Raw genomic sequence first — 26,896 nt, 5'->3', positions numbered from 1 at the left:
AATGAGATATTAAAGTTCATCAGGTTGGGGGTTTGCCTTTAATCCCATAGAAAATGATAAGAAACTGTGTCTTTTGAAGCCAAATCAATGGTATTAAACCATTCTATTTTTAATGTTTTGTTCAGTTGGTCTCTATTTTAATAGCAAATATGTTGAAAGTGAAGTTTTTAATATATAATAAAATAAAAATAAAACTGGGTCATTTCTTAAAGGGTGCCTTTGAAGTTAATAATGGCTGAAAATATAACACTCTTTTGCTTCTAGATAAGATTTAAAAGTTGTGTAAATGAGGATGTCAAGGATTAATAAGTGGATGTTAGAATTTCCAAACTTGGCCAGACGTGCTGGCTCCTGCCTGTAATCCTAGCACTTTGGGAGGCCAAGGCAGGAGGATCCCTTTTTTTTTTTTTTTTTTTTTTTGAGACGGAGTCTCGCTCTGTTGCCCGGGCTGCAGTGCAGTGGCCGGATCTCAGCTCACTGCAAGCTCCGCCTCCCGGGTTCACACCATTCTCCTGCCTCAGCCTCCCGAGTAGCTGGGACTACAGGCGCCTGCCACCTCGCCCGGCTAGTTTTTTGTATTTTTTAGTAGAGACGGGGTTTCACCATGTTAGCCAGGATGGTCTCGATCTCCTGACCTCGTGATCCACCCGTCTCGGCCTCCCAAAGTGCTGGGATTACAGGCTTGAGCCACCGCGCCTGGCTAGGAGGATCCCTTGAACTCCGGAGTTTGAGACCAGCCAGGGCAACATAGCAAGACCTTGTCTCTATTTAAAAAAAATACATAAATTCCAGACTTAATTTTAACAAGTTTTGGAAAGTATCATAATTCAAAGTTAAGCAAGATTCACATTTTCAAAAGTGATCCTACACCTGATTATTTTTGCATTGCTCTTAAATCCTCACCCACTAGAAATCATAAAATGATGAATTTGTTGGATATGTTTATAGAAGGGTATTTTTGAAATGAATTTCTTTGGAGAAAATTGCCGGTAATTTACTCCATTCTGACGCAAAGGCAAGGATGTGAGTTCATGCTCTTGTCTTTTCTGGTCAGCCTTTAACTAGTCTACATAGAAATCTCAGTATGTGTCTCTTAATGTCAGAGCAATGCCGTAAAGTGGTGTCTGCCTAGTTTCTGAGTGGTCTGTAGGATGATAGATGGGCAAGGTGGTTGTATTTGTATTTGTAATGGAACAAAGGAGAGCGTTCTGCTGGGTTGCGATCATTCTTAATTTCTGCATCATATCCAAGAGAAGAATGCATATGTGTTTACACTGACCAAATTTGGACTATGCAGAAGAGGTGCATTCACTGGGGAAGAAGGGACTTGATTTAGGCTCTACGCAATTGGGCGATGAAAACTCACCAGGCAGAAGTGGGGGAGAAACCACTGGACCCCTGACTGTTAAAAAGTGAATAAGCAATATCTGTAAGTGTTAGTGCAAGTGAGGAAACAGTTCCAAAAACCTACAGAATGTGTGCTCTGAACAAATGAGTTAGTTTTAAGCATCCCCCAGTTCCAAGAATCAAGAGCGATCTTTGGGCATTACCAATCAAATAAGATCTTAGTTGCTTTACCTCTCTTATCTATCCACCCATCTTCAATGCCCAACTTTTTATCCAGGGGCAAGAGAAGAAATTTCATCACTAAGTAAGTTGAATGAAGCAATAGGATAAAAATAAATTTGCTCTTCTGGTTCGACTCTGAGTCCTCTTCTTTAGTGTTCTGGTTATTTATTACCACTGGTGCTAACAATACACTTGGAAGGAGATTAAGTATGCGCTATTGGTTTGGATTAGGAATCTTCCCAGTTCTCTTCCACTGACATAATTAAGTTCATGTGTATATTTGAGACAGTCTATTGCAGGAAGCGAGAAGAAGCTGTAGAACAAGCCTGCCTGGGATCAAGTTTTAGCTCTACTGTTTACTAACAGGATGACTTTGGACAACTTATTTATCTTCTTGGTGCCTTAATTTTCTTATCTGTAAAATGAGTCTAAGAATAGCATGTACCTTATATGCTCTTTTGAGGAATAAATGGGTTGCAGAATTCCTAGCATATGTAAAGTGGCATATGTAAAGTACATGTAAAGTTCCACAAAATTATTGTTGCTAATGTTGTTATAAATTACAGTTACTTGGATATCTTGTTACTGACAATGTTAGATCAAAGGCCGTGTATATTTACGTACAGTATTTATTAGATACTGTCAAACTACCATCTAAAAGCTTTTTACAAATAATTCTCTCTGTAGATATAATATAAAAAGCTAATTATAAATGGAGGCTGTGTGAAGGAAACCGTCAGGAGGTCCCTTTAGCAATGAATGATAGTTTCTAGAAAGTCAACCACTTTGAAAGTTATTTGGGAGAAATATACAGAACAGGTGGACTGCCTGACCTGTTTGCCCTGTGAAAATTGGTATTTGAAATGACCTGATTCTCAACCTGAGAATTTTCAAAGTGACAAATTACACTCATTTGGCTTGTAATGATGTTCTGATTATAGGCTATAAGACCAATGATGGATTTCCTTGACTTCTTTTCTTAATGTTCTCAAATCCTGTTGTGACCTTTCCATATTCAAGCATGTAACAATGTTTTCAGAAACAATTAAAATTTTCATAATTGTATAGTTAAATATGTATTTATTTCCTTAGGACAAACTGATATGCTTTACTTTAAATCAATTATTCTATATGCAACTTAATTTTAATGTTATGCCTTTAATTTACATACATACAAAACTGTGTTATATTGAAAGCAGTTGTAAGAGTTATCTGATTTCTGTTGTCTTTGGTAGGATTTGTGAAGCTCTGCAAATCAGAGATATTTTAGGTACAGTTCTATGAAAGATATTGGCACTATTTGTTTTGGCTTGTTTTCGTTAATTTTAATTATCATCATTAATTTATTCTACATCCTCAGTATTTATTGAGTTTCTTCTGTGCAGCAGGAAATAAAGCTAGGTACTGAAAATACAAATGAGAACAAGAGAGATGAGGTCACTGTCCTTATGATGATTGCAACCCAGTGGGGGGATGAACAATGTTACATTTTGACTTGTTGACATAGAGAAGAAATGGGTTAGATCACCTAAGCCAAATAGAGAAGAGGACTGATATTTAAAACCTGAAGAGAGGCCGGGTGCGGTGATTCATGCCTGTAATCCCAGCACTTTGGGAGGACGAGGTGGGCGGATCACCTGAGGTCAGTAGTTCGAGACCAGCCTGGCTAACATGGAGAAACCCCGTTTCTACTAAAAATACAAAAAAATTAGCCTGGCATGGTGGTGCGCCCCTGTAATCTCAGCTACCTTGTAGGCTGAAGCAGGAGAATCATTTGAACCCCGGAGGTGGAGGTTGCGGTGAGCCGAGATTGCATCATTGCACTCCAGCTTGGGCAGCAAGAGGGAAACTCCGTCAAAAACAAAACAAAGCAAAAACAAAAACAAAAATGAAAAACCTGATGAGAGGAGAAGAAGCAAATGAGTGAGAAAGAAAAGCAATTTAGATGGGATAAAAATCATGACCGTGCTCTAAAGCAAAGTGTAGAGGAGACTGTTTCAAAAGAAGGTGGTAAATAGAGCATTTAGAGTAAATAGAGTAAATAAATAAAGTCCACATATGACATTAATATATGGAAGTAATTGAAATATTGAGCAAGCCTGTTGGTTGCAGTGGTGGGTGCTGAAACTAAACTGAAGAGGATTTAGAAGTGAATCAGAGAATTAGAGGCAACACAAATAAGCATTACTTACAAAAAGTTTAGCTGAACAGGATGTGGAGAATTGGGATGTTTGTTGTAGAGAAACGAGGAATAAAGGGAGAGTTTTGGGGCCGGGTGCGGTGGCTCACGCCTGTAATCCCAGCACTTTGGGAGGCCAAGGCGGGCGGATCACGAGGTCAGGAGATCGAGACCATCCTGGCTAACGTGGTGAAACCCCGTCTCTACTAAAAATGCAAAAAATTAGCTGGGCGTGGCGGCGAGCGCCTGTAGTCCCAGCTACTCGAGAGGCTGAGGCAGGAGAATTGCTTGAACCCGGGAGGCAGAGGTTGCAGTGAGCCGAGATTACGCCACTGCACTGCAGCCTGGGCGACTGAGCAAGACTCTGTCTCAAAAAAAAAAAAAAGGGTGAGTTTTGGACAGGACAGCATAACAAACAAAAATCCACAAAGGTCTGAGATTGATGATGAAGGAAAACAACAACAAGAACAACAAGAACAACAACAACAAACAACCCTGAGTGAATAGAGTGAATAAGACATGGTTCTAGCATGGGAAGAGGTCACAATGAACCTGCAAGTTGAGGTCAGGCATACAGACCTAATAATTACACATAAGAAGAGTCTTGAGAGAAAGAGGTTTCCTGGACCAGAACACCAGGTTTCAGATAGTATCTGTAGATCCTGGCGTTGTGAGGCAAGGGGAATAGAGTGATAGACTAGACACAGGCACACAACTTTAAGAAAGATGCAAAAATACTTTACTCACACTTACCAATCATGGACTATATCCTTCTTCAGATTAACTTTTCTATTCAAAATACGTAGTTTTGAATTCAATAGATACTGGCTCTAAACAAAGCTCCTTTTATAGATTATTCAAGTTAACTATCCCCATCTCTCTGTTTATCCCAGTCCATTGTAACAGAAAAATTCTCTGTGTCTATCTTGTCTAGCCAGTCTACATCCATAATAAGCACTCGGATTACAGTTGAAGGAATGAAAGGATTATAGGTATGCAATATTGGTATTTTATTAGATTATTATCTGTCTTAATATATAACAAAATAAATAATAAAATTTCCTGTAAAATCTGTCCTGTTATAGCCATACTAAGGGGAAGAAAAGACAAAGCTACTTAGTCATGATTGCAGAAATGGGAAGTTAAGTACAGCCTGTCCTGGGAATAATTGTGGTCATAACAAGAAAAACATAAGTGAAAAACCTCATAAAACAGTTGAAAATAATGTGAGAATATAAGGGTAGTTCTTTTCTTTTTCTTTTTCTTTCTTTCTTTTTTTTTTTTTTTTTGAGATGGAGTCTCACTCTGCCACCAGACTGGAGTGCAATGGCGCGATCTCGTTTCATTGCAACCTCTCCCTCCCGGGTTCAAGCAATTCTCCTGCCTCAGCCTCCCGAGTAACTGGGACTACATGTGCGTGTCACCATGCCCGGCAAATTTTTATATTTTTAGTAGAGACGGGGTTTCACCATGTTGGCCAGGAGGGTCTCAATCTGTTGACCTCGTGATCCATCCACCTTGGCCTCCTTGCCAAAGTGCTGGGATTACAGGCATCAGCCACTGCACCCAACCTCAGTTCTTTTCATTTTTATGACAGTTACAGTTCTATTGAGAAATTCCCAACATATTGTTATTCTTGCATTATTATATCAAATTTTGAGGAGAATATAACTGTTACAATTAAATATGGGTATTGAATTTAAAGGGTTTTTATTAATCTTGCTGATTTTTATGTGCCTTGTATTAAATTGTTTTAATTTCATATGAAAATACCAAAAAATTACATAATTTTCTAAAAACAAAGAAAGCAATTCTGAGAAAGAATGAAAATATGATACATACAATCTACATTTAATCTTATCATTAGACATACTTTCCTAATGTCTAGCTCCATATACATGGAATACAATGTATAATTTCATAGTAGGAGAAATTCTAAGCTTCAGCAATAGCTCTAATTTCTCTACTATTAAAACTGTAATTGCAGTTAGTATATGTTTTGTTTTCATTTAAGTATATTTTAATTTGCCATGTGGTTATTCATTTCTCTGATTCTTTATCAGAAAATTATTTCAGGCTAGAGGGACTTGGAAACATAAGGATATGAATGAAACCACATTTACAAAGAGAGTTGCTGAGTTCTGATTATATCTTAGGACTTGACCTAAACTTTTTAAATCTATAAACTCATATACTTTTATTTTATAAAGATGTGAAAACTGAGATAAATGGACACACAATTTAACTAGTTCAAGTTAGTTTAACTAGAAAGGGGCAAACCCATCCTTATCCTTATTACTCTGTTGTACACTCAGTGTTTCCACAGAGTGCAATAGCACTAATAAATCTTACTGGTAGCCATGGTATTAAACTTGTACAAAATTGGTAGCTATGATATTAAATATGTACACAATTAAATTGAGGAAACACAAACTTGACAGATTTAAATATTTTATTTTATATTTTTAAATTTTAAATATTTAATTGACAAATATGGACTAAAAAATATCTATTTTTTCAAGGTATACAGTGGGGTGATTTTATATCTATATATATAGATATATACATATACACACACATACATACATACACACACACATTGTCTAATAATTACTGCAATCAAATTAGCTAACATCCATCACCACTCATGTTGTACATAAGATTTTCTGAACTTCTTCATCTTTTGCCTAAAAGTTCATACCCTTTGACCAACATTTCCCCATTTCCATCACCCTGAGCTTCTGGCAACCATCATTTCAGTCTCTGCTTCTGTGAATTCAAATTGTTTAGATCTGTATATAAATTAGATTATGCAATGTTTATATTTCTGTGTGTCCAGTTTTATCTGTGAAATGAATGGTAGTGAAAGGAGTAGAGAGGATGTTATGAGTTTAAGATTAGGGAATGAGTGTTACAGCAACCACTGAGGAAATATAGAAATGGAGAACAGAAACAAACATCATTCATTTGTTCGTATTGCTGTATTTTGGTAGGAAACAAACAGAACCTCAAAGAAATAAACATGCATAAGTATGTAAAATTGCTAAGATGTAGGAAACATAACCCCCAACTTAGTGTCCTAAACTATAGAATTAAGGGGAAAAATCTGAATTTTAAAAGTATGCCATGTTTACAACTTTCAGTAAAATTGTTCTACAGATAAAGCTTTGGGTATGTATCTCATCCTTAAAGACCTGTACAGAAGTGCATGCATAGAAAATGAAATATTCAGTTAAAAACAGAGTTCAAAGGAAAAGCAGAATAATTAATGCATGTACATTTTTCTTTTCAATATCACTATATTTTTGCTTCTATTATGACGTGAGATTCTGTCTGTAGCAAATCATCCCAAGGGCATAAAACTCTAAAAATTGACATTAATATAACACCATTAGCAAGAACTAGCTTTTTATATGATAAATAAAAAGCAAAATCTAGAATCTGAAAGACATTTTCTATTTTGTAGAAAATGATAAGAAAATGATATGACTAAAAATTATTCTGATGTGTGTTTGATCAACTGACTCTTGAACATGTATTTTGACAGCATGTGCAGTACTCCAGACATGATTGCTATAGCTGTAATGCATTCTCCAAAGTGTAAAAATGAAATGTTAGACTCAGGTAATAGCTTCTCAGTTTTATACATTCAAAAGTGCCAAACCTAGGAATTAAGTCACTGAATGATGAAATAAAACTGTGATCTACATTGATCATATGTACTTATAATGAGGATGGAGAGGTAGTTTAAAATTGTGACACAGGTGATTAATATCTGAGTTTAAATAATTAAAATAATCTGACTTCTTAAAATATATTTTACATTCTCAGTCAACTTTAGCTGGATCAGTGTATGAAGTTTTTGTAATCCTACATGATTTAAATTCTAACCAAAAACCCTTTGGTGTGATTAAGGTCCTGTGGCATGATAGACACTGAGAAACCCCACTCAGTTCCCGCTTTAAGAAAGAATTTGCTGCTCCTCGTTCTGTGAATTTTGTCAGACTTAGCTGTCAGCACCTCTAAGGACTGCCTCAACTGCAGAGAGCTACCTCACCAGGAGTCATGTCCTTCCTGGGGTAACCCACATCCGATAACTGATTGGGACTGGGCAAAAAGGACTGACCTTTTCTTCCCAACACAAGATAACTCTTTTGAGCCATTTCAGCTCCACAGCTTCCTAAGAGGATTGCTGAACCTGTTGGGCCTTCATTTACATCACAGTTGAATTTTCCTTTCTTCTCAATTCTTGCTTCCTGACCTCCTTTCCACAGGGGTTGGTTCTTGAGCACTAGATATTTCTTGGAGTCTGCTTCACCAAGAATCCAACTTGTGACATCAGATGTATGGATCTCATCAACAAATGTATAGTCTAGGCCCTAGGGTCACAAGATCAAATTCCAGAGGAGCCAAGTGAATAGCCTGTGGAGTAAGTGGGTTCAAGTATCAAGTGGTGAGTGTGGTGGTGATATGGCAGGGATCGGAAACTGGAGAGCACAGACCTCTGAAAAGTCACATTTTATCAAAATAAAATGTTGTGATTGTATTTTGAGGTGAATTGGTTTGCATCTGTGTCTCCACTCAAATCTCATGCCCACTTGTTATCCCCACTGTTGGAGGCGGGGCCTGGTGGCAGGTGATTGGATCATGGGGGCAGTTTCTCATGAATGGTTTAACATCATCCCCTTCGGTGCTGTTCTTGTGGTAGTGAGTGAGTTCTCGTGAGATCTGGTTGTTTAAAAGTGTGTAGCACGTAGCACCTTCCCCTCACTCCTCCTGCTCCAACCATATGACATACACTTGCTCCTGTGTTGCCGTCTTCTATGAGAAAAGTTTGCTGGGACCTCCCCAGAAGCAGAAATCATTATGCTTCCCATAGAACCAGTGGAACTGTGAGCCAGCTAAACCTCGTTTTTTTGTTTGTTTTGTTTTTGAGACAGAGTCTCACTCTGTCACCCAGGCTGGAGTGCAGTGGCACGATCTCAGCTCACTGCAACTTCCGCCTCTTGGGTTCAAGCGATTTTCCTGCTTCAGCCTCCTGAGTAGCTAGGATTGCATGTGCCCACCATCATGCCCGGCTAACTTTGGTATTTTTAGTAGAGATGACATTTCACCATGTTGACCAGACTGGTCTTGAACTCCTGACCTCAATTAATCTGCCCACCTTGTCCTCTAAAAGTGTTGGGATTACAGGCATGAGCCACCATGCCCGGCCCCTCTTTTCTTTATAAAGTAGCCAATCTCAGATGTTTTTTATAGAGGTGCAGAAGCAGACAAATACATGAGGCAAACAAAATATGTTTTATAACCAAAGAGAAGACTCTCTGTTAAATCTTCCAAGCATAAAGCCATAGGTGAAGAGGCATAGAAATAAAGCAATACTCAGGGATTTCAAATCTAAAGTCCTGATGAACACGTTGCATTTTCTATCTAAAATAGGACTGTGCAAGGTCTAACACATATTATTTCTGTGTTTTCTCATATGAGGAATAAGCCTTGCCAATTCCCTTCCAACTCTGTGGCCAATGAGTTGAGAATCTAGAGATGTTTGGGATCATAAGAAACACTAAACACTAGCTGAGGGATTTTCTAGGCAACCACTGAGGGGGTTGGGAGGGAAGCTCTTGAGCATGGCTAACATGGAGTCAAGTATCATTTAACCATTGTGAAATGGACAGCATTGCACCTTTCGTGACAAAATACCGAGTTTGAAGATTGCCTTTACCGTTACTATGACTGGAGATACAACCAGTGGTCTCCATGCCTGTCTCCTCCTCTGCCGAATTATGTTAATATTAAAACTTCCTACTTTACCTGGTTCATATCACTCTTATGGGTAATCATGTGAGTTAACATATATGACAAGTATTTTTATGTCTTTTTTGTATGTATTTATTCCTCAGAATTTTTTCAGCTGCTACTCATCTACCTAAACAGAATGTAGTAATTTTTTAAATATGTAAAGTATGTGTGTGTGTGTGTGTGTGTGTGTGTGTGTGTGTGTGTGTATTTATTTGGTGGTCTGTCCTTTCTACATTTTTAATATAGTTAACTGGATTCTATCAATTTGCATTTTAATGCAATTAAAGTAAGTATAAGTTTCTTTTTTCCATTTACTTTAAGTAATAATCATGTAGAATACAGTGGATGAAAATGTTCTGTCAAGTTGGCCGGAATGTATTTTACTGGAAAGAAAATGATATAAAAGTGCACCGAATTATCGCTTTCTCACCTTGAATAGAGAATAACCTTATAGAAAGGTGAATTAAATTGCTTTAGAAGTTGAATGGAAACCTACTAGTTCACTTAATAAAATGAAGCGTTGACTCTCCAAGGCTAGCAATGGAGAAAAAATAATTCTTATCATTCTGACTCTTGTCCTCAAGATTCACTTTCTTCTCAAGGTCTGTTGATAATAACCACTGGAGTAAGGCTGTGGGAACAGAAAAAAACAGACCTCATGTGTTCTTTAAGACCCCTGCCTAATGTGGCTATAAACTTCCCTGTTTCTCTATATATTGTCTACAGTACACCCTTCAAATCAACGGCATGGAACTTAGCACATAAAAAAGTACTTGCTATGAGATTTCTGAATGAACATAAATGTCAGAGAACAGAACGGAGCATTCAAGAGAGTTTTTACCACTGTCTCAGAGATCAAGTAAAAGGACACAAACATGGAAAATTAACTTTCCATTATGTATCTGGGTGGCAAATTCAGGCTCAGTTAAGAGCTCCTGTATGTAGGGTTGCCTTCTGTTCTGGTTTGCTGGAACCGTCCCATTTATGATTTTTGTCCTAGGATTAAAAAAAAAAATCATTTCTCTGTAAAGTCTTAAATGTAACCCAGTTTGTATGCATTATATGATCACTCTACATTTCAATATCCCCATCTTCATTTATAGTTTATGGAAAGAGTCAGTCCTCCTCCACTTCTAAGGAACATTTGATATGTCCAGAATATTTTTTTGATTCAGGTTTTATTAATGTCTTTCATTGCAAAATGTTTCCAATTATAAAACAATCAGAGAGCTGTGCATTAATACACTTGCCTGTTTTTCATAAGGGCCAGAGATTTTGAAATGCCTGGTGGACAAACAGACATATGCAAACACACATACACAGTGCTACTAGCAGGTTGTTACAACCGTATCTAAAATATCCCAAATGCGGACTTGTGTGGCTCAGACGTGGGTAGGGATGAAAAACCTCACGACTGAGCTTGGAGAAAAAGCAGCTGAAGCTTAGCATCCAGGCCCAAGGGGGCAAGACATGGAGGCAAACAGGATTCTTACCCCTTCCTGTCTTGGGTCTTCCTCCAATTCTGATGACCTGTCTGAAGAGCATCTTCCTGTGAAAATGACTAACCTTGAGAGTAGTGATCTCATTCAGACTATAGACCCAATCAACTTTGAATGATTTTACTTCATGACCTCAGTAAAGAACACAAAAATAGTGAAGTAAGATTAATATCTACATAAGAAATACACATTACCACTGCATAGATTATTTCCAGTATAATAGGATAGGCGTATGTCAGTTTGTAAAAACTTTGTTAGTACAAGTTTTGTTGTCCTGTTCTATCATTGTCTGATATTCTTATACTTATGAATGTGAGCTATTTATGTCACATCTCGTGTCTTCTGTTTGACAAAATGGTTCACCATTAGAGCCTGGCCCTTTAAATACTCCTAAGTATTTATACAATGGCTTACACACTCTCATAAGTGGCCACTAAAGAGATAATTCACATGCTCTTAATTATATTGCTGCGCATATTAACGCAAGATAATTTTTGCCACTCCATGAAGACCACCCCCAAATTGTCAGGGATTCCAAGAAAGGAAATGTCTCTCTCTCTCTCTCTCTCTTTTTTTTTTTTTTTTAATTCACAAGGAGGCAGCCCAAAAGAGAAAGGGAAGAGAGTAATAACCAAAGTAAAGTTAAGATTGGACTAATTCAGCTGACAGATAACTATCCCCATGAAACCCAGGCTTGACCCCTAGTAACAATGCCGTGAAAGAATAAATAGAATTGCACTTTGAAAAAAATGACACTTACTTTGGAAAACAATCAAATGGACTTCCATGGGTCACAACGCTTACTTCATACCAGGAAACGCTGCATGAGGGTTCTCAGAAGTCGCATGACTCATGTAGTCCATCAGCTCTCAGGAGTGGGTTCTGAGAATTCCAAATAAGACAACCCCATGCCAAAAAGAAAAAAACCCAGAAATCTTTATTGTATTTCATTAGCAGTTTTTCTAGCTGTTACTTTACAAGGTTTAAGAAATAAAGAAGATAGAAACCAATAGGTAGACAGATAAAACTGTCAAATGCAATTTGTAAAGCCTTAGAACTTTCTGGTCACTGTGAAACATAAAATCAGACACAGAAAATGCAGATTATATTTATAAACTTTTTTTTTTTTTTTTTTTTGCCGTTTGACTTACCACAGTGCTATCTTGTATTTTATAGAAAATCATTTGACTCAATTAGTGACGAAAACAAAAAAATGATTGTCTTAAAAAATAGTTCCAATTAATGTGGTCTTTCTTTTTTTTTTTTTTTGAAGTGTCAACCCTCCCAACAGCATTGTGGTTCCATCTTTGAGAAATAAAATTAGTCTTATAAATTGTGTGTGTGTTTGTGTGTGTGTGTGTGAGAGAGAGTTTTCTTATCTGATTCTTTTCTAACCCTAGTCCACAGATTCTTGGCTGTAGTGATAATGTGTGTATAGATCTTTCTTCTCCAATATTATCTATCAGAGTACATATTAATGAGTGCATAATTGGAGAATACTTTTTATGATTTTAATATATATTTTCACTTTCAAAGCAGTTTGATAACAGAATACCCTAATGAAAGTGAAACTTAATGAGAGACTACAGCTATTTCCTAATACCGTGTGTGTGGATAACTAAGCACATCTCCAAAGTGAAACAACTTTCCCGTTTTCATCCCATTTCTTTGCCATGCATGTGTACAATTTATTTTATTAGTTATTAGGAAATACGAGAAGCAAGACTACGAATATGAGTTTATTATCCAATTCAGAGAAGTTTATCTTTGAACTGATATGAAATAGTTTATACCTAAAGCAACACAATTCCCCAAGATCATGATTTTTCAATTATACTCCTGCCACTGCCTTTTTGTAAGGAATACTCCTAATGACATAGATACCATGCCCTGTGACCAGTAGGTGAATGCCAGAATCACAAAACAGCAAGTTTACCTCCTAGGAATCCCAGCTTAGGCAATCTGAATAGGACTCCATAATAACAAGTGACTATGAAATTCTGGCAAATTAAAGGACAATAGTGATATGTTTGTGTAGTGACTTAATGGAATTAAAATTATTATCCAGAAGGAGAGAAGTTGGAAGACTCAGGCCGATTAAATATTCACTAGATGGATATCTATGATCCTTAAACTTGGGTACACAATGTAGTTCAACCCCAGTTATTGTTAGTATATATTGTTGTAATCTTCCACAGCATGTTTAACGAAGTAGATAATGTAAAGCCGTGGTTCATTCCTATCTGCACGTTTGAATCCTTTAAGGAGATGCACTCACTCCAGATTTTCTGTTTCCGGTATTCTAGGGCAGCAGGTCTCAAATAATGGTCTCTGGACTTCCAGCTTCAGCATCATCTGGGTACTTTTTAGTAATCTAAACCCTGCTATTTCTCTAGACCTTCTAAATCAGAAAATATGGATGGTCTCAAAATCATGTTAAAAAAGACTTCCAGGTGGTCTTACTGCATCCCAAACTTGAGAATCAGTATCTAGGATGAGGTCTCTGCATCAGTATCGCCTAAATGTTTCTTGCAAATCTCATGGAATCTGGAGTTGAGAAGCACAAGCCTTATAGGACCTTCTTTAAAAGGGGAAGGAGCATAACATAGTGGTTTTAGAGAGTCGTGAGGAGCCAGTGCTGGCTTTGGAGCTGGAATATCAGGGTTAAAATTCATTCACCTCCACTTACCAATTTTGTGACTTTGTATAAATTAATCTGTGCCTCAGTTTACCACCATACAAATCTGGTGATGATAATTGTACATACTTCTTAGTGAAGTTCTGATGATTAAATAGGCCAAGAAATGTAAAACACCTAAAATAGTGCATGACACCAAATAAATGCTCAATAAATGTGAGCTACAATACTTATCATTACAGTATTATAACTACATGCCTTGAATATAAAGTGATTTTCCATGGTTTTTTTGGTTGTTGTTGGTTTTTTGTTTTTTGTTTTTTGTTTTTTGTTTTTTTTTTTTGAAGCAGGGTTTTGCTCTTTTTACCCAGACTGGAGTACGATGGTATGATCTCAGCTCACTGCAACCTCCGTCTCCCGGGTTCAAGCAGTTCTCCTGCCTCAGCTTCCCGAGTAGCTGGAATTACAGGCATGCACCACCACGCCTGGCTAATTTTGTATTTTTAGTAGAGACAGGGTTTCTCCATGTTGGTCAGGCTGGTCTCGATCTCCCAACCTCAGGTCATCTGCCTGCCTCAGCCTCCCAAAGCTCTGGGATTACAGGCGTGAGCCACAGATCCTGGCCCATGCTTTGTTTTTATGCTTTAAAAAGTAATTAATTTTGAATAGGTTGAACTTAAAAAAATTAGGTTAAATTCTCAAACTGTTAACTTGCACTAATGAAAACTCCTAAATATTAATAAGTGGATATTTTCCATTTCACCAATATCTATTAAAAATATTATCTTAATTTAGGATGGATGAATTTCTAGGATATATATTTCACATATTTTTATCAGGGTATATCAGATATGGTTATTTGCCACTGTGACCATCACTATCAATAACAGTTGTTTGTCTCCAATTTCACAGGCTACTCCAATCTTCAGTTTTTAACCTGGAGTCCAAGAGCACCAACAATTTAATGGACTGAACTCTATATGAATATAGTTGGTATTTTTGGAACTCTCTCTGATTTTATAGATTTAAATTATAATTCTGAGAGTCACTAGACTCTCAAATGAATTATTGGCACAAATATTTTAAAAATTAAAATATGAAGGACTCCCGTCTAAGAGGAATCTGACTTTTAAATTAATTGGCTCCTTTTACCTATCTATGGCCTTTGCTTTGTCTTGTTTTCTTCCCTCTGTTGTTAATTACTAGCTCTAGATCTGATTATTATTTATTTATGCTCACATATTTCACCTAGAAAATCTGAAAAACAAATCTGTATACTCTAAGATAAGAATATACAGTTTTTGAAAGCCTGTAAGCCTAAACTACACAGACTTTCCACACATGGATTTAATGGCATTTGTTTTTGCCTATACAAAGTTCCTTTGGAGTATCATTTCATATATACAGTAATGATGTCAGGGTAAGTGAATTTAGAACTGCTTATACAATTGCCCAGTAGTCTCACTTCCTATGGGTTACAAGTTTTGTATCGTTCATTCCTGGATCACAGAGTCTATTGCATTTCCTAATACATGCTATTGCTCAATCAATAGTTTATGAGTGAAGAAACTACAAAAACTCTAGGAGATGCTGCTTTTCTGTGGAAGTTCTATAATAGGCAACAGTGTAAAGAATTAAAATATCAGTATTTGAGACAGATAAGACTTAAGATTTTTTCCTGATTACTTTTTAAAATGTGTAGGTATTGAGATCTTTTTATGTTTTATCATTGTGGTTCGGATTGGTTAGTTTATGACTGTAGAGGCTTATTTGTAACTTAAATTTATTAAGTATTCATTTTATATGAGTTCTTCCTTTGAGCTATGCCAATATTTACTCAGTTTACTTACAACCATGAGATTTTTTCTTGTCTGTTTCCTCTTATTAATGAACAAATCATTTTGATATTGTGGCAGAATACTTACCATAGTTAACACGGAAAGTTACTCATTCATTCAATAGGTGTCTATTGAGTATCAACAAGTATCTTATAACATACCGGTTTACTTTTACCTCCAGTTACTGCATATGCCCCATCTTCAATTTTGCCATAGGTATATTTGCTGAGTCAGAGCTCGCGTATAAGTTATTCTACCTTTATCTCCTTTGGTTCTTACAATTTTAGCATCTCGTTCTTTGACATCTACCGCTGCTGCCATCTTGGCATAGCAATAATTTATAGAGAGCCATGCTGTGTAATGAAAATATAAATATTATTATTTATGATGCTCTAGTTATTGCTGAATTTATTTATATGGTCATATTTTATTTTTGAGATTTTCAGTAGCTTTCTTATACAGGGTACTTGATAGAAAACACGTATTATTTAACCTTGTGTTGCATAATCTTTTAAAATCAATTTGACAAAGGGATTTCTTTGGAAGAAAGGTATTTGTTTTGTTCACTGTTTTGTAAATAACATTTTCAAACTCATGATGCTTTTTAAGGCTGAAAAGAAAGCCATATTGGAAATTAGAGTTGGATTCTAGCCAATATTCTGACAATGTGTCATCTAACCTTGACATTCAGATTAACACAGATCCCTTAGTTTCTGCCATGAATATTTACATATACCAAAGTTCAACTGTCCACTTTATTTGAAAGAACCTTTATCAGACTGGTGATACATCTACTCTCTATTATATAGAAAAAAATTTTAGAAAAATTGGGCTATTGCCAATTTATTCATATCATTGCATACAGCCATCTGGCAAATATTTTCCTTAATTGCTTTTTGGTGTGTTATGCACAGCAAGGAGCTGCTGTAACTCTCCTGACTACAATTTTTACGTAAATATAGAACTTATCCTTTTTAAGTAGATATTTCCACTTTCTGTTCACTCTTTGCCTCCTTTGTGTAAGTTCGAACTCTCTTTTTCTAAGCACACATATCATTCACTTTAATGATGGACTTCTGAGATATTTGATGGAAGTTTCTGCAAAATGACACATATATATATATATGCAGGTGAACATTCCCGTGTATATGTATGTGTGACATGTACACACAAGAAAGAGTCTAACGGTAAACCTTTTTCATTTCTTGTTCTCCTAAGCTACCATTTATGGTGTGGATATTATATTTCACCTGTCAACAAAAATTAAATATACTTTAATACCCAAACTGAACATTTGTTGATCTTCTACATACACCTGCAGACTCTTCATCACAGTTTTCTCATAAAACTGTATTTAGTTTTTACATTGTTTATCAACATGTCAGAATTAACTGTGACACTTTAGAATTATATTTTAATTTATATTAGTCTGTGAACACTACTGCATACGAGTTGAATCAGAATCGGATGGAATATAGCCTTTAAGTTTTTTGGGGCATTCTGATGTACTTCATTTTGTTTAAGACCTCTTTTGTTGTGTACATTATGTGGCTTCTATCTTAAGTTTAGATGATTTTTAATAACTAGTGATGCATTATAAAGCCTACACTTGTTTTCATTTGAAATGGAAAACAAGGAAATGCAATTAACACTCTACATTACTTGCATTTGACTACTTAGAAGAAATATCTAGGATCTTTAATTTTTTAAGAAAAACTAAACTTTTAAGAAATGTTGAGTGATTTTCTTACCCTATTCAGCAGCTATAACAAAATACCATAGACTGAAGTAGCCTATAAACAGCAGAGATGTATTTCACACAGTTGTGGAAGCTGAAAAGTCCAAGATTAAGGTGTCAGCAGATTTGGTATCTTGTGAGGATCAGCCTCCTGTTTCACAGGCAGCTTTTAGCAGTGTACTCACATGGTAGAATGGGCGAGGTAGCTCTCTGTGGCTTATCATATAAGAGTTCTAATCCCATTCATGAAAGCTTTGCCCTCGTAACTTAATTAGTTCCCAAAAGTCCAACTCCTGAAACTATTACATTGGTGATTAGGTGTCAATATATGGCATTTAAGGGGACCCAGACATTCAGCTTGTAGCAGTACTCTCAGCAACTTATTCAATTTCATGTCTTCTAAAATACATACTATGCTTTTTAGGACATCAAAGGTGATTAGCAAATGTTAGTTAAATGAACGAAGAGTATTCAGAGTAGGGTGTGGGTGATAGAATGATGGTTAACTTGCATTTTGTTGTTTTCATTTGTAACACATTAAATTTCATATCAAAGTTATAAATTCTTACTTTATAATAATAAATTCACTATTACACCTTGTGTAGGACAGATTTTTTACAACATAAAGTTGTGAAAGCTCTTGAAAACTTCTGTTATCACTTAACTATTCAAACAGCATTCAAAAACTTATTTAAATTACTTGTATATGGAAGGATATAAAAGTGGATTCACCTAATTATTCTAACCTAATTATAATCCATGATGCTGCTGTGACCTTGAAGAAAGACTCGTTGGCATGTTGAAATATCACATAGTCTTACTGGATTTGAACATTTAATGGCATCAGAAACACCACCCACATTAAATTCATGGGGCAAAACAAGCTTTAAGAACTAGGCCTAGGGAACTGATTTTTTTTTAATGGCTTTAAGTTACAAGTGTTGTTATATGCTTCTGCGACATAAAATTACATGTTTTATAACTTTTTCAAATTTATCACAATTAGGAATGTAGGATATCTTAAATTTGTACCTTAGTTCTTTGGTATAGAAATTGGAGAAAATGTAACTATTTTTGTAAGCCTTAATAATTAAAGGATGAATGTACACATGACACATGTATTCAACAGGAACCCAATGGAATAATATAAAGTGCTTCTTGGTCTGGTATCTATAACATTTACAGTGAAATCAGATTATTATAGATATTAATTATGTTTTATTAAAATTATAAGCAAATAATTTGCACATGGATGAAGAGATTGCCAATATCCTTTTCTGTAGACTATACAAGGTATTTATCAGTATCTCAACAAGCCAAAACCACATCCATTCACATCTTTAAGAATTTTCACATTTATTTTAGAAAATAAAATATTAAACTATAGACATTGTGATTATTATTGAGTGTTAAAATAAAATGGAGGTGCAGTACAAGACACCTTATCAATTATGTAGTCATAATTGTTTGCATGCATACAGCATTTAACACAGATTAATCAGAATATTGTTATGTTGAAATAAAATTTGTCTTATTAATTGGGAAAAGGTTTAGCATACTAGAGGTTTAATTTAAAGAGTGGGAAAGAATGTGTACATTGGTAATTTTTGGCACTTAGGAAGAAGCAGAATGTTATCTGTCTTGGATGTTTTTATTGGTCTGTATATCTGCACAATTATCCTGTGATCTACCACTAGGGCGGGTGTTGAGAGATGGAACTTGAATAGTCAATGGGAATTAAAGACACTGTGCTTGAATCTGTCATGCCAAGCAAGGAATCAAGACTGTGCCTGTAACACAAGAGAACAAAACGAGAGTGTAAACTACTTGAACGAAGGTGTAAGGTGCGCTTTCCCACAGATAATTTAATAAGATCCTGACTGTTGGGAACAGGACACAAAATTATTGACAGCTTATAAAAATCTCTGACCTGCAAGTGCAAACTTGAGCTATGGGTTATGTAGACTGATTCAGGTACCCATTCCAAATACCTGTTCCAGGATGGCATGAGGACCGGCCAATCAATAGGAGACTGAGAGTATGTGAGGAAAGAAAACTAAAACTTTAAATACAGGAAGACACTCCCCTCCCCAATAGTAAAATATCATATAACTCATATGCATAAAAATTGGCTGAACACTAAATATTATAGTTGAATGTAAACTGCATATTATCAGGGCAATACAGATGCTTTAGTCTCTTCCTTTTCATATGCCTTGTCAAGAAGAATTAAACAGAAGCTCTGAAACATTGACCTAATTGTGCTTTTTAATGGGTTCTGTAAAACAGGTATGACTGTCATTCTTCCAACTTAAATAAGCAAAACTATTCCTATGAATTATTAAATAACTGTTTAATACATTATTAAATGTTTGTGTCTGTGAACTTGAGTAACCAACTTAATTGAAATGTTGTGTTAGATCATAAGCCCCTTTGAAGTTATTTATAATCAGTTGCTAGAAAGAATTTTCCAAGATATATTGAAAATATACTAAGCTATAAGTATTTCCAAGGTACAAATTACAATAAAAATGTTTAAATTGTGGAATGTACCAATGAACAATGATGTATGACCTTGAGTCAACTGACAATGAATAAAATAGAACATATTAAAAGTATGTTTTAATTATCACTTCAAACCATTTAAATGTCTTTAGACTAATAAAATCCAATCTGTACTAGGCAGCAGGGGAGGGAGGAATTGATGTCTCTGTTGTAATATTAATACCAGTTAGAAGACTTTGTAATATTTAGAGCCCGAGTGGGCTGCCATCTACTAAATGTCATAATTTTATTTCTTGTTTTCACTGTTACGATGACCTTGGGTAAAAGACAGCATCTTTTTATTTTAGCTTCTTTATGGTAAAATATACATGGTTGTAAGTTTCAGCTTTTATTCAGTCGGTTTATTTGATGATATCAGATTCTGATTCTAAAACCGTGAAAACTTGAAAGGTGGAACTACTTTTGTGGAGATTGTTGTAGAAGAGACCTTAAGAAAAAAAAAAAAAAAACCTTTGACATTTTCTCCCTGTATCTGCTTAGCTTATAGGCTAAAATAACCATATAAAAATAAGTTACAATTTAATTATTAAAACTCTCAATATAATTTTTCTCATTGCATCATTTTATATAATACTCAGTAAGTTTTTAGATTCAACCTAAAATGATCTGCTTACTGTTATAAATATTTTTTCTTTTTCTTTGTTCTATGTTCAATAATGTAAACCTAGTTGACATTGGGCTATAAGATTTGTATCCTTAATAGGCAGGGGTTGAACAGGATCATTTTTTTAACCTAGACTGGCACATTGATGCCTCATGTATGCTGTGATTTCATGTAAAAATAATTCTGAATCTGTGAAATATATTGATTTTGTACTTTAATGTGATTGCTTTATCGACACCTTGACATTCCCCACTCTCAGCATCCTATTAAGAGATAACTTTGAGAACATGAGATGCTAATGGTCGCTAGGCTAGGGTCAGGAATTTATTGCCATTTCTAGGGTTGATAATGGATTTGGCTTGGGTTTTATTTATTTACTTATGAGATGAGTCTTGCTCTGTCACCCAGGCTGGAGTGCAGTGGCACGATCACAGCTCACCGCAGCCCCGAACTTCTAGACTCAAGTAATCCTCCTGTCTCAGCTTCCCAGATAGCTGGGAATGTAGATGTACCACAAAATGCCCAGTTAATTTATTTTTATTTATTTATTTTTCATGAAGACTGGGTCTTGCTATGTTTTCCAGTCTCAAATTCCTTGGCCTCCCAAAGTAATGGGATTACAGGTGTGAGCCACAATGCCCAGCCTAGCTTGGGTTTTAAAGTATAGGGAGACATCTGGTATGGGTGGGAGCTTGTCCTGGTCACATGAGGCAGGATGGGAAAAGGACAGGGAGCTTGCAGCTAGTCATGGAAATGGATCCATCAACAAAGGTCTAGGTTATTGCAGAGATTGTCTGTTATAAAATTCTACTCTTTTAGAGTCTGCTATTATAAAAACTCTGATTCTGCTCTGTGTTAAAAAATTGAAATAATATGTGTTTTCTACACATAAGATAAAATATACAAGGGCTGAGTAGTGTCCCTCAGAAAACTGAGGAGAAGAAACAGTGGCAGACACTAGCCGAGTCTTGCGATGTTCCCCAAAAATGATTGCCATATTATTGCTTTCCCCTCAACCCCCAAAGACAGCAACATAGCATTATGTCAAGACATTAGGACTAAAATATCCTGGAAAACCTGTCCAAAACACCTACTTAGAATTTCTTAGCCATATCTGAGGATTAGTATGGGATTGGAAGGACTGGCCAACCTTCCATTGTGGAAGTCAAGAGCTCATACTCCATAATGTGTCTTAGAGGAGGACACAGAAAATAAACAATTGCTTTTCATGCCATGAAATAATGGAAGTGCATTGATAGATCAAACTTGAATGTGCAATATATTGTTTTCTCTTATCTCTAACCAAATACAAGTTACATTAAGACATTTTATTAGAAAAATGGGTTAATTTGGCAAGACCGTATCCATTGCTAAATATTGACTCTTTTGTACTTACTGAACTTAGGCAATAGATTGAAAACATAAAAGGTTAAAATGCAGTGTTTATTTACAAATGGAAATAATTCTAAACTACCTGATCATTTGAGGTTCATAACCGGAAAACACTTGAATCACCTAGATTCTATAAGTTGATGAATTAATTTATTTAACGATTTTCAAAATACTGAGATATTTAAGAGCGCCAGCACACTCCATGACATATTTACTCTAAGAATTCTTCATAAAGTACAAGTAATTAAAAACTTAAGGAGTATAAGAGACTTCAAGAACAATTTCTTCTTTCAGAGTTATTTAAGAGTACCACGATGGTGAGATCTGATTCAGGAGGACAAGTTTACCTTGGTTATCACAACAGGCAGGGCCTCTTTGTTGACTGGAAATACAATGAAGCACTTTATCTTGAAGAAGGGCAACCAGAGACTTATTATAGGACAGGTCAGCTGGACCGTTGCCCAGGCCTGTAATCTATAAGGAATGTCAAAATGTCATTAAAAGGCAATGAGGTGGAGAACAACTTATTTACTAGAACTCCCCTAGAGGGAGAATGTGTTGTAGTTCAAAGGGATACTTTGATAAATTACCAGTGGTGTGGGGTAAGGCAGAGGAGGGGAGAGTTGGGAGGGTGGGAAATGGGAGAAACCACTAGGCTGGATGCCAAGGTAGCTTCCATATAGGAGAAGTACAGGAGTTTACTAATACTCTCCCCAAACACACACACACACACACACACACACACACACACACACACGGATTGGTATTATCAAGTGTTTCCACCAGCTGTTTATTTCATAGATTGCTAAATACATTTTAACAATCTTAAACTCAGTACTAAATAAACCTACACATTAATACTATTTTAAAAATTATACCTTTATTAGGATTCAGTTCTAAGGTCAACACCATCTCCTCCCCGAATGCGAACTTAGCAGTTCTTGAGCCATTTCCTCTAAAAAGCACAGAAACTTCTTGCTTAACAAAAGCATGTCTGACGTCCAGCAAATTATTTTTATGAGGAGAAACAAAATACTGTGGTATTTACCAGGAATTGTGATAATTCATTTATACACACACTTTATTTAATCCTTACCATGACCGTAGATGACTTACATATGCTAAGAGCCAGGACTCTAGTCCAATTCAAATCTGACCCCAGAATCCTTAGCATGTTCGATGTGTTTCTGGAAATAGCCTTAGTTTCAGTACCATAAACCGCAGTTGCACTTTTTAACCACCTAATGTGTTAGTGGGGATTATTTTATTATTACATTTAGTTACAGAAAATAACTAGGCTAAGTATACTGAAATATGGAATACATGCTGCATGAAAAACAAAGCAAACAACAGCAACAACAACAACAAAAACAACAACGACAACAAAAACAGGGCACACATTTTCCAGAACAGCTTGGTCCAACATTGAAGTGCTGTTAGTTTGCTCTATGCTGTGGTCATTGCTTCTTTCTACATGTCCCTGTCCTTTTTTTCTCTCACGGAATATTGACTTCCCTTGTTCCTTATCTCCTATAGTAGAAATATACTGTCCACTGGCCTGGCTTGACGATACGCTCCTGAGGATAGGAACTTGTTAAGTCCTGTTAACCCTGATTCCCAATTCTTTACCTCAACTACTGGCAAAGATTTGGAAAATCTGGATCTATTATTCATTGGTGATGGGAATGCAAAATAGTACAGCCACTTGTGAAATCTGTTTGGAAGTTTCTTATAAAACTAAATGTACAAATACCCGTATAGCTCAACGATTTCATGCTTGGGTGTGTATCCTAGAGAAATGATAGCATACACTCACACAAAAACTGTACGTAAATGTCCATAGCAGCTTTATTTGTAATAGCCAAAAACTGGAATCAACCCATATGTCCTTCAAGAGGTGAATGGTTAAATAAATTGTAGAAAATGCATATCACCAAATGTTAGTAATAAAAAGTAATAAACTAAACTTGCAACAATTTGGATGAATTTTCAGGGAATTATGCGGAATGAAAAAAGCCAATTCAAAAAGTTGTATATTATATAATTCTACTTATCTAAAATGTTTGAGATGGTAAAATTTACGAGATGAAGAAGAGATTATTGGTTGTCAATGGTTAGTGACATCCGAGGGGCAAGTGAGAAGGAAATGAGTGTGAGGACAAAATGGCAAGATGAGAGAGAGCCTTGTGATGTTGGCAATGTTTGGTGTCATGCCTGTGACTGTGGTGGTAGACATGCAAAGATGTACAGATGATAAAACTGTAGAGAGATTAATACCCACACCTATACACACATACAAATGAATACAGGTAAACCTGGGGAAAGCTAAGAGAGGTGGGCATATCAGTGAAGATATTATGGTTGCGATACTATAGTTTTGCAAAATGTTACCAATGGAGGAATTGGACAAAATATACATGAGGTATCTCTACATTACTTATATTTGTATGTGAATCTGCAATTATCTGTGTTTGTTTTTTTTTTTTTTTTGAGACGGAGTCTCGCTGTGTCACTCAGGCTGGAGTGCAGTGGTGCGATCTCGGCTCCCTGCACGCTCCGCCTCCTGGGTTCATGCCATTCTCCTGCCTCAGCCTCCCGAGTAGCTGGGACTACAGGCACCACCACCACGCCCGGCTAATTTTTTTGTATTTTTAGTAGAGACGGGGTTTCACTGGGTTAGCCAGGATGGTTAGCCAGGATAGTCTCGATCTCCTGACCTCGTGATACGCCCGCCTCAGCCACCCAAAGTGCTGGGATTACAGGCATGAGCCACTGTGCCCAGCCTATCTGTGCTTTTAGAACATAGATCACTAACTAGTTGTCCCCCAAATGAGTGAATGTATGAATGAATTAATGATATTTAGTTGCCTGTTAATCTATAAGGAATGATGACTCATCTTCTTTTTTACTTTTTAATTGATGACCTAAAATTACATTTAGATTTGCTAGATTCATTCATACCAGCTGTAGCAAATAGAAAGGTGAGCATTTTTCTAATGGGAATGAAATGGGTGGTATATTTAACTTCTAACGTTCATACCAAGTTCTAAGGGGGCAACCATTGACTAAAGGTTAAACTAGAGTTTAAATTATTTTGGAGCTAAAGACACAGTTCTTGATAGATGATTCCCAATATTAAACAGATTTATGAATAGCATTATAATACTGTTAAGTTATTTAACATATGATATATAGTTCGTGATCTCTTACCAATATACTGGGAAACTACATTGCCCAAATTCTGAGTAATGCGTACTTTATCAAGAATTTTCAAGATAAAAGCGCTAAGTAGATGCTATTAGGAATAATGCTTTAGAGATGTGTCACATTACAGCATCCGTATGCCTTTTACACCTAAAAGGAATCCTGTTCTTCTGTCTACAGTTCTCCAAAGACTCAGGCCCATTTTAAAAACATTCTGTTAGTATTCAGGTTTTATACGAACATGGCTGCCCATTGTGTTTTAATGTTATATTAACATATGGATATAGCATCAACTGAAAACATAAAATAACAAGTTATACTCCAAGTACTTATGAAGAAGTACATAATCTGCTCTTTGATATCTCTTATAAAATAAAACCTGCCTAATGTAAACATACACAGAGTATTTAGGGGTGATTGGAGGACGTTCCAGGCCTTCCGATCATAGACCTTTTGATCAGCTCAGACCAACAGAACTGAATATTTGACAACCACATTTTGACGGTTGACACAAAGTACACATTTTTTCCTTGAAACCTTTGTGATTTATTTTGGAGGACAGTACCTGAACACCAACTTCTACTTTAAGCTCAACCTGGTAAGACATAACAAAACTACATTCTAAATGTTTATATTCCTTGCTTCTCTGAATGAATTTCACTCATACTAAAGATGTGTAGGAAGTGGAGCTCATGGTGATGTGTGGGTGTATTTTGTGCTTTCCACTTATTTTTGTGTAGCTTTCCAATTTTTGAGAATTACAGTCTTTCCAAGTAAAGAATTTTATGAAAAATGTTTATAGATTGAGATTGTTGAAATAAGCATGGTAATTACCCATTTTCTGCATTCTTTAGTAATGTCAGTATTTCTAAATAGCTAGCTCCATTATTCTTTCCATGATATATCATTTTGGAGACGCACTTACTATATTTTGCAAAGCTTAGTGAAAACTTAATTTGAGTAGGGTCACATATGTAATATGGGTGCCAGGATAATTGGCCAATTAGCTGCAGTGCCTTGAAACTTGATTTCTTCTTACCAATCCCAGTAATTGTCTTTAGGAACTCCTAAGTGGTGTTTCTTGAGAAAATACAGAATGTGCTATCAGCACAAGGCATTATAAGGAAGAACTACTTACAATCAAGTTTTAGACCCTCAAATATATTTGACATGTAATTTGGGCAGAGATAGTCAATAAATAACTAGTGTGTTTTGACTATGTGCTAGACACTGCTCTGGGTACCAGGGGGAATATATATATGGGGTGTGTGTGTATATGTATATATATTCTATATGTATGTGTATATATACACTATATATACGTGTATATATGGTTGAACAGAATTATTACTGCCTCAAATATGTAACAAAAATGAAAAGGAAATTAGGATTGTCTTATTAGAAGGACTTCAACTCTGATATAATTAATTTCAGCTTAAAGTAGTACTAAAAGAAACTCTTGGCAAGTGGAGTGATGTAATCCTGGAAATACGCTGATTTTAGAAGTCTTTTGAATACATTGAGGGACGTGAAATATTGAAGGTCAGAGGCTGGTACTGAAGTTTTACTGATCATTTTATTTGTGATGATCAAAGCCTTAAACAATTGTGATAATGGAAATATGGTGCAGTATTGGGAGCCGACCCAGATACTGCCTGACTAGCGAAGTTATGTGCATAAAATTATCGGTGTATGCATGCGCTCATCATTATGCAAAGAGGAAAGCATACTGCATCAGAACCTTTCAGAATACCATGATTTTGGCAATGCTGCATGGAACACAGTCATAGAGATGTACTCATGTGAGAGCAGCATTGTTGAGGTATTCAAAGAATACATATAAAGATCATTTTTAACACAGAAACTCT

The 26,896-nt window shown here is 36.0% G+C and overlaps 1 protein-coding gene across 3 annotated transcripts in view; it reads left to right on the top strand.

Moving 5' to 3' along the window:
- The window catches only part of NCAM2 (neural cell adhesion molecule 2), a 570,634-nt gene that overhangs the window by 212,026 nt on the left and 331,712 nt on the right, over positions 1-26,896 (top strand). The window lies entirely within an intron of this gene.

The sequence above is a fragment of the Macaca fascicularis genome, chromosome 3 (assembly GCF_037993035.2).
Source record: "Macaca fascicularis isolate 582-1 chromosome 3, T2T-MFA8v1.1".
NCBI lineage: Eukaryota > Metazoa > Chordata > Mammalia > Primates > Cercopithecidae > Macaca > Macaca fascicularis.
Note: the sequence above shows the minus strand (reverse complement) of the source record. Positions and strands in the feature narration are given on the sequence as shown.